Here is a 10,746-nt window from a genome sequence, read left to right as displayed (position 1 = left end):
CCCTGCAATTCCGGGTGGGACTAGGCCTCCACACCTATAATTGGACAGCCCGCTGGCTCCTTTATGGCGTTTGTTTTACGCGAGGCTTAGAGGTCAAAAATAAAGGGACACGGTCCTCACAGAACGAGAAGGCTCCGCATAGACTCTGGGTTTGACCGTTTCCGAAGACTAGCCAATCGCTTTTCGAATACTTCCCCGCCTTTTGCGCGTTCATTTAAAAAAAAGCCGGTGTGACGGACTTGGAAATTGGTTCCGTGACGGACATGTAGAGAAAGCCAATGATTGAGAGTTCGGGCCACCCTTTATACCAATAAGAAAAGACTATCGCTAGGACTCGGGCTTTGAGAGGCGGAGCGCAGGTGGGCGTTATTTGATTGACGACGGTCTCTACGTATGGTTGTTAGGGTGGGTTGGTCCCTGACGTCCGGAGGTATAGCAGAGGCGGGGCTGAATGAAGTAAAGGGTAATGAAGGGTTGGGTCTCACTCAGTGGGCGGTGTTTGATGGATAGTTGACCTTGCCAATTGAAGGTGGTCACTGATGCCCAATGGGAAATTAGGAACCCAGAGGCGGGGCATTGTGGGCGGGGAAAACTAAGGACGGCGGCACAGGGGCTGCGGGACTGGGAGGGAGGGCGGTGATTGATGGGCCGTCCAGCAAACCGGGTACAGCGAGATACCGCGCGGCGTCCCAATGGGTGGGAGCTGGGGGCGGGGCTCGCCGAGGGGCGGGGAAGGACAGGGTGCGGGGAGGGGGGGTTGCAGAAGGAGCGGAGCGGCTGCTGCTCAATGGCGGAAAAGCCGCCGGTGCTCTGACCGCTTCGTCCCCCTAGCAGTTGCGGGGGAGTTTCCTGCCGGCGCGGCTGGAGTCTCTGTTTCTCAGCGTTCGGTGGCTGGAAGATGCTCCAGAGAGACGAGGCTGCGGCGGAGGAGGTGGCGGCGGCCGAATCGGCAACGGCGCTAGGGTGGAGAGAAGGCGGCAGCGGCGGCGGCGGCGGCGTGCGGGGCCCAACGGTGTAAACAGCCCCGGAGGCGGCGGAGGCGGTGGCCAAGACCCCGAGGGGGAAGCGGCGGCTGAGCCAGGGTCGCGCCTCCGTTGGAAGCCTGGGCTGAGTGCAGCAGGGGGATTCTGCGGCGGGCGCGAGCGGACGCCCTAGACCTCGCCTCCCTCCCTCGCCCCAGGTAAGGCCGCTGGGCGCCCCGCCGCAGGGGAAACGGCTCGCGGGCACCGCCGAGGCCCCGGACCGTTTTCGGGGTGCCGCCGAGCTGCGGCCGGGACCTCTCCCCGCCTAATCCTCGCCTCTTTCCCTCGGCCGCGGAGCCCAGAGGAGCGGAACGCCGGGCCTGGCTCCTGGCTAGGCCCCTTCCCCAGCCGCCGCCTCCGCGCTCGGCCGAGGCTGGGAGAGGCTCGGGGCAGGGAATTTTAGTTTGCTCCAAAGCCTGGAAGTAAACTGCTTGTCCCTGTTCTCTGCGAGCATCTCTTTCACCTGAAAGCACTGGGGCTACTCCAGGCCGTAACTCGTCCCTTCCTGGTGCATGCCTGTTTGAAAACACTACCTTTTCCCATTTGTTTCCTCATTAGCTTCTGCCCTCCTCTGCGCTCCATTTCACTTCCTCGTTAAATCTTCTTTCTCGCTCTTCTGTCTACGCGTCTCACCACCTCCTCCCTCCTTAGCGACTTTATTTAAATCGTTTCTCTTTCTCTTAGGAGACTCCGGTCTTCTCTTCCCTGCCTTCCCCAGCAGTCCTTTTCGGATGTCATTCTTTTTACTAGTGAAGTTCTTAAATGAAACTGCTATCGTCAGTATCCCAAATCTACCAGAGGCCCATTAAGAATAGACTCACCAGCTTTAAGTGGCAGATCAGTTTTTGATTTCAGCGAGCCTAACATCCTTTTTAAGAAATTGTATTATTAAATGTAGAGTGTGGAAATAGCCCTTAAGTTATTTTTAAAATGAAGGGCTCAATGAGTGTTGGAAATAGTTATTTCATTTTTCAAGTTGCATGACCTCTAATGTCAGATTGAGCAGATCTAGAACATTTGCCCATCTTATTTGGCAGAATGCTTCTTAAGCGTTTTGATAGCGGCTCACATTCATCACTATTCAAGTTGGCTTAAAAACAACTTGAAAACTTTAGAAAAAAGACATTATGAGAACAACTAGGAAGCTGTTTTGATGAAGTCACTGTTAAATACCTTTTAAAATAGCCTCCACGTTTAATGTATCAAAGTAAAGTTGGCGGGAGTCTTGTAAAAAGGATTATTTAGGAATTTGAGTAGTCTTAAGAGTTATGTAGCTATTTTGGGAAAAACATTCTTTTTCTGTTAACAAACGTTTACAACTCCTGTGATGTGAGAATTACCGAGGTTTACTGTGGGATTAACACAGGAACTCATTTTATTTGAGCTACTGCATGGAGGTAGAAGTGGTAAATTGTTCAGGTTAGCGTAAATCAGTATGTTGTAGGAGATGGAGAAACATGCTATCAACACTGAATGTTAATAGACATTATTTCATTTACTTTCTCTGTTGTGCAATAGCAAAGTTCCTATTGTTGGCCTACTTTTAAATAGAGCATTTCTAAATAAATGGTGAGGCAAGTTATTCTAATTATTATAGTAGTCTTTTCCAAGTGTATAGCCTTTTAAAAAGATATAGTTGCAGTTTTACTATTAAAATGGTAATTTCTTTTTTTTTTTAATTTATTTTTTTAATTTATTTATTTTTGGCTGCGTTGGGTCTTTGTTGCTGCCCACGGGCTTTCTCTAGTTGCGGCGAGCGGGGGCTACACTTCGTTGCGGTGTGCAGGCTTCTCATTGCGGTGGCTTCTCGTTGCGGAGCAGGGGCTCTAGGCACGTGGGCTCAGTAGTTGTGGCTCGCGGGCTCTAGAGCTCAGGCTCAGTAGTTGTGGCACACGGGCTTAGTTGCTCCGCGGCATGTGGGATCCTCCCAGACCAGGGCTCGAACCCGTGTCCCCTGCATTGGCAGGTGGATTCTTAACCACTGTGCCACCAGGGAAGCCCTGAAATGGTAATTTCTTAAAGGAATAATTTTGTAGGCTTCTTGAATGGACAATGGGTTGTTTCAATAGAACTTTTATTTAGTATTTAGAACAGATTTTGTTAGTCAACAGATTTTCTTTCAGGGATAATCCTGATTTTTACTGTGCTTCTTACCTTCTCTCAGTGTCTTCCTTATCTTTTTTTTTTTTTTTAATGGTTGTTTGTGTTTTCTCCTTTTCATTTATTTTTGCTCTCATAAAAAGTCTTACTACAGTTTCTGCAGTGTTTATGTTGCACTGTCAGCATGGAATAGTATTTTTATTTGATCTTTCATACCCATTGGTTAAGATTTCCCCAGTTTCTTGGACATTACCCTTTGGATTTGTTCATGTTGTGATTATTCTCTGAGATGTGACCATCAGAGCTTTCAACACCTGTTTTCTTATACTGGGTGTGATTTCTATAAAGACTCCAGGAACAGGTGAAAGCCTTTTCAGTTTATCTGATAGGTCAGTAAATATTAGCTTATGTTAGTAATTCACATGTAATTACCAAATCCCTTAAGATTACATCATTTGAAGGAATGGTATAGTGTCTAAAATATCTGTGCTTCTAAGAACGCCTCATTCACAGGTTGACGAGGTCAGAAAAAGTGGCTGTCGTTGAAAGTTTATTTTCTTATAACGTACATTTTTTTATGGAGTTTTTTGAATTAAAATGTGACGCTGATACACTATCTCTTGATGTGACGCTGATACACTATCTCTTGGCATTCGTGGAAGAGTAGAATTTGCCATAGTATTGTTTAGCGATTGTGGAGTTTCATTGAAAACTGGCTGAGCCAGTGGTGGAAAGATTGCAAACATGTCCTTGTAGATGGATTGGTAAACATTTCTTTTATTGCACGTGCTACTGGGAGTGAATGTTACCCCCCATACTCAGTGGTGGTAGTTACACATATTATCTACATTATATCAATATTTGTATATTATATGTAATTATTTAAAAGTATTTTTTGACATTATCTAGCATAGAAAGTAACTAAAATAGAAGTCTACAGTAGTCCTTCATAAGATATTAATAAGGTGAATAAAATTAACTTATTAAAATATACATGGCATTTTACTTTTTTGTGAAATATGCCTTTCACAGTTCACTGATTTTAAGCAAAAATTAGTAGGGAAACAACTGAAGTATCAGAGTCCTAAGAGTTAAAATTTTTTTAAGTTCCAAAATTCTAATAGGAAAATTTATTTAAGTAATACTTAGGTTAAAATTACAATGAGTGGTAAGAGAATTTTGGGGAATATGGATTTTTGATGATTTTTTCACACTCTGTGTGAATTAGGAGGATTGATTAATTGGGGATATGAGTAAGATTCCTAGAAATTGAGAAAACTCCGTAAGTGTAATTTGGATTACTACCCATCTCACTATCCTGTACTCAAACTAAACAGTGAAGGTAAAATAGTGTTGATTTGGGGAATATTGATTTTTATAGTTTTTGCTTGACTGTCATAAAATTTATAAAATAACAGAGCTTGTCATCAGCTTCTAGCAGCTGATCTAACAAGTATAGGTGAAGAAAAAGATACATGGGGTTCATAATCTGTTTTTTATTCTTGTCTTTGTTGGTATACTTTACATCAAAACATTGATTTAAAATAAAATAACTTTTGATCTTTCAAACTAATTTAAGTATGCATATATCTCTGATTAGCCATTTTGGAATCTTTTTTTCAAATGAAACATTTCTAAGGTGATTTAACCTCCTTGTTTAGATTTGACTTGAGTTACACTTTTCAGCATTCTGTCTCTCTGGTTTGTCCCCAGACCAGACCACCACCATTTAGACTAACTTGAGTGATTTGATTAGGTAGTTGAATCAGTGTTATAAAAATAAGTCTTCACTGAATTCTTGATAAAGGTATAAAGCTTTCCAAAAGTGTAGTCTATCTACTGTAGTTTCATTTTTCAGATGTTATGAAGATTTTGAGATTTAGTTTCTAGTATCATCTAGCAACCTAGGAAACAAATACCATGTGGTAGTTCATACCTTTTTTTTTTTTTTAAGTTTTCAAGTGTTTTATTTATCCTCTTAAGTTTAATGTTAATGACAGACGTAAACATTTTGCTCTGAATTATGGTAAGCCATGACACAGAATTTCTCAAGTAAATTTTTTTTTTCTTTTACTACAGCTAACTTCTGACCACATCTACAATGTCTTAACATATGATACCCTTTGTAATAACTTATTGAAGAACCCAGTAGTTTAACAATCAATTGTAGTAGTTTAACTTGTTCATATATTTAGACATTTAACATGATTTGTAACATTTAAAGCATAGTTTGCCAATTTAATGCTTTTATGACTTAATAAGTAGTTTAATAGTAACTTGCTAAAAATGGATTCATAGTTTTCTTTTGGAGTATGTTAAAATATCAAGATTATATTTATTGGCTTTAAATTGATTTCTTGAAAATTAAAGATCTTAAAGTTTAGAAACATAATGCTAGTTGGAAAACTTGTTTTGCATCCTTTTGAATAAAAGAAGATCTACTAAAACATGGTCTGAAGTTTAGATGAGAGAGGAACATTGCAAGACTTGTATTTAATATTAAGGAACTTGTTTTACTTTTAGAGATGGGACCAATTACTGGTAGTGATATAGGGAGGGTAAGACCTGTGTCTGGTATTGCTGGTGCTTTTTGTCTATGTAGAATGATCACTTCAAAATAGGCTGTGAATGAAAATGCATTTGTATGAAAGAAACATGAAAAACCTTTTCTTTCATGGAAAACTTGTCAAATGTGGTTATGTTATTAGGTATAATCAAGTTTGTTAGATAAGAAAAAAGCCAAGTGTATAGATTTTGTTTGATAGATAGTACATACCTGAGAAGAAGTAGGTTTGATACATTTGTGAAGTTCTGAAGGATTTCAAAGAACTTTTAAAAGCTTGAGGGTAATGTCACTGATTCTTAAGTATAATTGCATTTTCTTGGTGTAGGTATGTATAAGTGCACTCCTAACTTTGAAAAGGGATGGTTAATAGATGTTCTTATGAATAGGAGAATCTAGGAGTGTCCATATTACTCATGGGTGCTTAAGCTATTTTGGCAAAGAGTTTTTCTTTTTCCCTCTTCTGATTAAAGCAGTCAACTCTGAGTTAAGGAACTGGTGCTATCTATTGAACACAGGTGGCCCTTCCTAGTCTCTTACAAAGAGGAAATAATTAAACTCAAAGCAACTCTAAATGATAGAATGTGTGGGAGATCAAGTTTAGATATGAGAGGCTTCTTGTTACTTTTACTTCTCTAGGCTACCAACCCACTGAGAAGTAAAAAATTCAGTAGAGCTTAATAGTATTTAGTCTGTGGGCTACCCTCCTTTTACCCCCCAATTATTCTTGCGTTCACTGAGTGCCTTCTAATATGCAAGGTTCCATTCCAGGCAGGAGGCCCAACAAAATAGACAAAATCCCTGCCCTCGGAGATCTTCTGTTCCGATAACAAACTCTTCCTTAATTTACATTACAACTCTGCTCCCTTTGTGGATGACTTAATTATGAGTGGGATTTGGCATGTATGGTGTTTTCTACACTTTGCTGAGAAGCTATGATTAGAGCTTTACTATTTTTGACAAGAGAGAGGGAAGAAGAGTTTTTCTGTAACTGGACAAAAACTGAAATATGAAAAGAGGAAGTAGGAAGGGGGAAATATTGTTGTACCTAAGATTAAAATGTGAGCCAAAGGTAAAAAAAGAAATCCCTACATTAGGCATGAGGGAAGCTGGGGGAAACACCATGTACTGTCGAACCTTGGATAGAGGAGTTCTTGGACAGGAGAATGGGAGAAAAGATGGGATAATGGGAGGAGGCTAAACAGGACTTTTAACAAGTGTGGTTTAAATAACTTGGGATGCACCTATAAAATATATGTTATTATTTGTGTTTGGAAAAGACCCTGTTGTTTCTCTTCTTTTGCGAATACAGCTGAAAGATTAATGGTTGGCCAGTAGTGTCTGAAATACTGTCACTGATTTGTGACTGCTATTCTGTCTCTAGTTATAAGACAATTCTCTTGAAGATAGCTGATGGAGTCAATCTGTCTCTTAGGTTTATTGTGCTCATAGTGATCTGTATATAGCCACTGCTTCCCTTAATTCCGTAGTTGCGGTATATTACTTGAAGTTGTGTCTTTGTCTTCCTGCATTGTAAGTTTCTGCATGAGGATGTCCTCTTGCACTTAGAGATGAAGTAGGTGCTTAGTTTTCTACTTTCTGTTCTTTAGCTTTACTAGTGATGATCCAGTTTGGTAAAGATGGCTCTTCTTGAGTTTACACAAACATTGCACACTTTTAAGATAAGCATGAGAGATCTTTGATGTTTGTTTTTGTTTTAATGCATAATGGTCTTTTGCTTTCATTAGTGAGTCATTGAGTCAGAGTTTCATGTGATCTTGCTGCAGTGAATTGAGATTGATTTTTTTATTTTAAAGCAAATCAACTTGTGTTTATTTCAGTGCCCCAATATAAAAATGAACACTAGTTCCATTCATGACCTAAGAGACCTCCTTTATAGCACTCAAATAAGCCTTCAAATTTCTAGTTTCACTTTTAATGTATTTATCACTTTTATCAAAACTCTGATGTGCAAAAGAACTTGAACTTTTGAATATATTAAATTTAGTACTGTAATTCAGACCAGGTTCATTAAGCTGTTCAACATTTGGGCATCTTTGAGTGCCTGTATTTTAGATGGAAAAACAAAACAAAAACAACCTTACTTGATTTCTTAAATTATCTCTTATAATTGGGTTTGTTTATATGATTCAGAATTTAATTAAAGCTTTGGTGGTTCTAGGTCCTAAATGTAAGGAAACTGAGTTTAACTTCTTTATGTTCAGCTGTTCTGGAGTGTTTTGAATCAAAATGTGAAAGTGAAATGGTAACTTTTAGCTCAGTACATAAGAGTTCAGTTATACTTTCATTTTGTTTTCGTTTTATAAAATCTAACTCTAGTTCATAAGGGAAGTAGAGGCTTATAAGGATTAAGTGATGATTTAGGATGTTATTGCTCTTATCTTACATCTTGAGTCTTTTTCTCAGAGATAGGTTTGTATTTTAGTTCAGGTTATTTGCTGTTGTACTTTTGATTTGTGTTGCTTTTTCTGCCTCTGTCTTTGCTTACTTGATTTTTATTTAAGTACAGGGTGGCTACCAGGTCTGGAAACACAGATGCATAATAAATGGTTTATTGGTGTTATAGAATATGTTAAAATAATATCTATGTTTTCAGACTTTATGACAACCCTACAAAGTGGAATTCATGCAGGTGGGTCTTTTGTTTTGGTTCGGATATATATTACATGGCCAAGTTATGGAGTCAGGGATAAGGTATATTTTGAATATAAAGGAGTAGAGATGCATAGTTAATTATAGAGAGCTGGCTGGAATAACCCTGACCCTGGATTTTAAGAGGACTGAAAACGATCTAACAAGGTAAAAATAAGTGTGATGGTTAACTGGTTGTGTGATATTTTGTCTAACAAAGTTTGGGAGATGCTAGATAGCAGTAGCTTCAGGATTATACTTGAACGATGGTCAGAGGTGCTGGCCAAACAGTGACGACATTAAAAGAGTATGTTTTTAGGCCTTAACTCTGTTATTTGTAATTCTTCTTAGTCACCTAAGAATGAAAACTGGTCTACATCCACAGACCTAGGTGAGAATTACTGTTTCACAAATGTGCATGAGGCGTCTTTTCCAAAGATTTAGATACATATTTCTGAATGTTTGCTAGTTTATGCTTTTAGGTAATGCTGTAGGATGCTTGGCACTGTTTTGTTGCGTATGTTTGTATGTGTATATTAAGTGTAAGAAAGCTTTGTACTAGGAGTGGGTTATGTTTCTGGAAAAAGTTCCAAAAGGAGGAAGGTGATTGGAAGCATAGACTCTAAAGTCAGACTACCTGGATTTGAATCCCTCTTCCACCACTCTGTAGATGGGTAATTTAAAGCAAGTTACTTAATGTTTCTAAGCCTCGGTGTTCTTGTTTGTTAAGTGAGGATATTTAATAAAATTGTTGGGTTGGGGTATTCCAGGTAAAGTCATTACCATAGAGCCTTGGAATGTTTGAGTGCTTTCTCTTATTGCTATACTAAATGATATATAGTAAACCAGGAGGCAGAAGACCCTGTTTGAGGTTCCCACTGAGCCTTTTAATGATCCTGTGACTTCGTGAGTCACTTATTCTTTCTCCAATTTAGTGGCTTTAATCTGTAATGTAATATTTTTGCATTAAGGCAGAGGGCTGGACCATCTGATGTCTTGAGGTCCTTTTGACTCTTAAATTAAGAGTTCTGTTTTAAGATTGTCATTTTCTACCAAAGTGTAAGCAACATAAGGACAACAACTGTGTTAGTTTTGTGTGCAGATTTATCCATGTATCTATATTATATTCTATAAATAGTTGCTGAATAAATTTTCCCATAAAGACAGTATCTTTTAGGGGGAGGAGAATAGAGAGTAAGAAGAGGGGAGGGAGGTTTGCATTCCTTCTCAAGGACTTGATGCTTAATGTATTAAAGGTATGAACACAAATTTCCTGCTATTCAGTTTTTATTTAGTAAGTAAATATTGTCTGCTAGTGTTAGATACTTTGGGGAACAAAGATTATCTGAGTCTGCCATGTGTGGTATGAGGAAAGGAGTAAACGTGTATATGAATTATTATACAAGGTGAAAAGTAAAAATGCTGTAAAGGAATTATAAGTATGTTTTATATATTAAGAATCTTTATAAAATGTGTAAAAGTCAAATGGCAGTATAATTAGATTGTCTTACCTTGTAATTGCCTTGTTCTCACTTTTAGAAATAAGATGCTTAAAAGGAAAAACATCAGGGTTGTGAACTTTAGGAAAGTTTAGGACCTTGAGAGCTTTTAGGGAAACTTAAGACTAATATTTGTGGAGGAGATTGATGAAAAAAATTTAATAAGTATATAATCTCATTGCATTCTGTATATAATCTCAACGCATTCTGGCGTTTTTATTATGAAAATTTTTAATCCTATGGAATATTGTAACAGTACATTGAGTTCATATATGCCACCACCTAAATTCCGTGGTATTTTATATTTTTGCCCCATATGCTTCATCCATAATCTTGCCGAACCATTTAAAAATAAATTATAGACATCATGTCACTTCACCCCTAAATACTTAAGTATGAATCTCCAAAAAATGACATTTTCCTCAATACTTAAAATATTACCGTACGTAACACAGTTATCTAATCCCCAGAAGTCATGTAATCCCCAATCCAGATGTCCTATATAGTTTTTTCCCCTCCATACCAAGGTCCAGTGAGGATCTTGCATTACATTGCATTTGCTGTTGTGTCTCAATTCTCTTTTAAATTTAAACACCAGTTTTAAAAAATGACTTTCTCAAGAGACCAATTATTTTGTAAAATGTCCTGTATTCAGAATTTGTCTGATTGTTTGTTGAAACTTGTTTAAAACTTAACTAAAGACTGCGTTGAATTCAGGTTAAACATTTGGCCAGGATACTTCATAGGTGATGCTGCTTCATATTACATCACATCAGGAGGTACAAAATGATTGCGTCGCACTATTCGTGGTACTAAGTTTGATCGCTGGGTTAAGGTGGTGATTGCTAGATGTCTCCATGGACAAGAAACATTTCTCTTTTGTGATTACCGGGTAATTCATGGCATACTT

The 10,746-nt window shown here is 38.6% G+C and overlaps 1 protein-coding gene across 4 annotated transcripts in view; it reads left to right on the top strand.

Annotated features, from left to right (window-relative positions):
* The first annotated feature begins 750 nt into the window (after positions 1 to 750).
* Positions 751 to 10,746, top strand: part of PPM1B (protein phosphatase, Mg2+/Mn2+ dependent 1B) — an 80,794-nt gene continuing 70,798 nt past the window's right edge. For all 4 annotated transcript variants that reach the window (XM_082358250.1, XM_082358252.1, XM_082358251.1 and 1 more), the window contains exon 1: positions 751 to 1,180. The gene's annotated coding sequence lies outside the window, so the exon portion shown is untranslated. The remainder of the gene's footprint in view (positions 1,181 to 10,746) is intronic.

The sequence above is a fragment of the Balaenoptera borealis genome, assembly GCF_965194805.1.
Source record: "Balaenoptera borealis genome assembly, chromosome: 15".
Taxonomy (NCBI): domain Eukaryota; kingdom Metazoa; phylum Chordata; class Mammalia; order Artiodactyla; family Balaenopteridae; genus Balaenoptera; species Balaenoptera borealis.
This window is presented reverse-complemented; position numbering and strand designations above follow the sequence as displayed.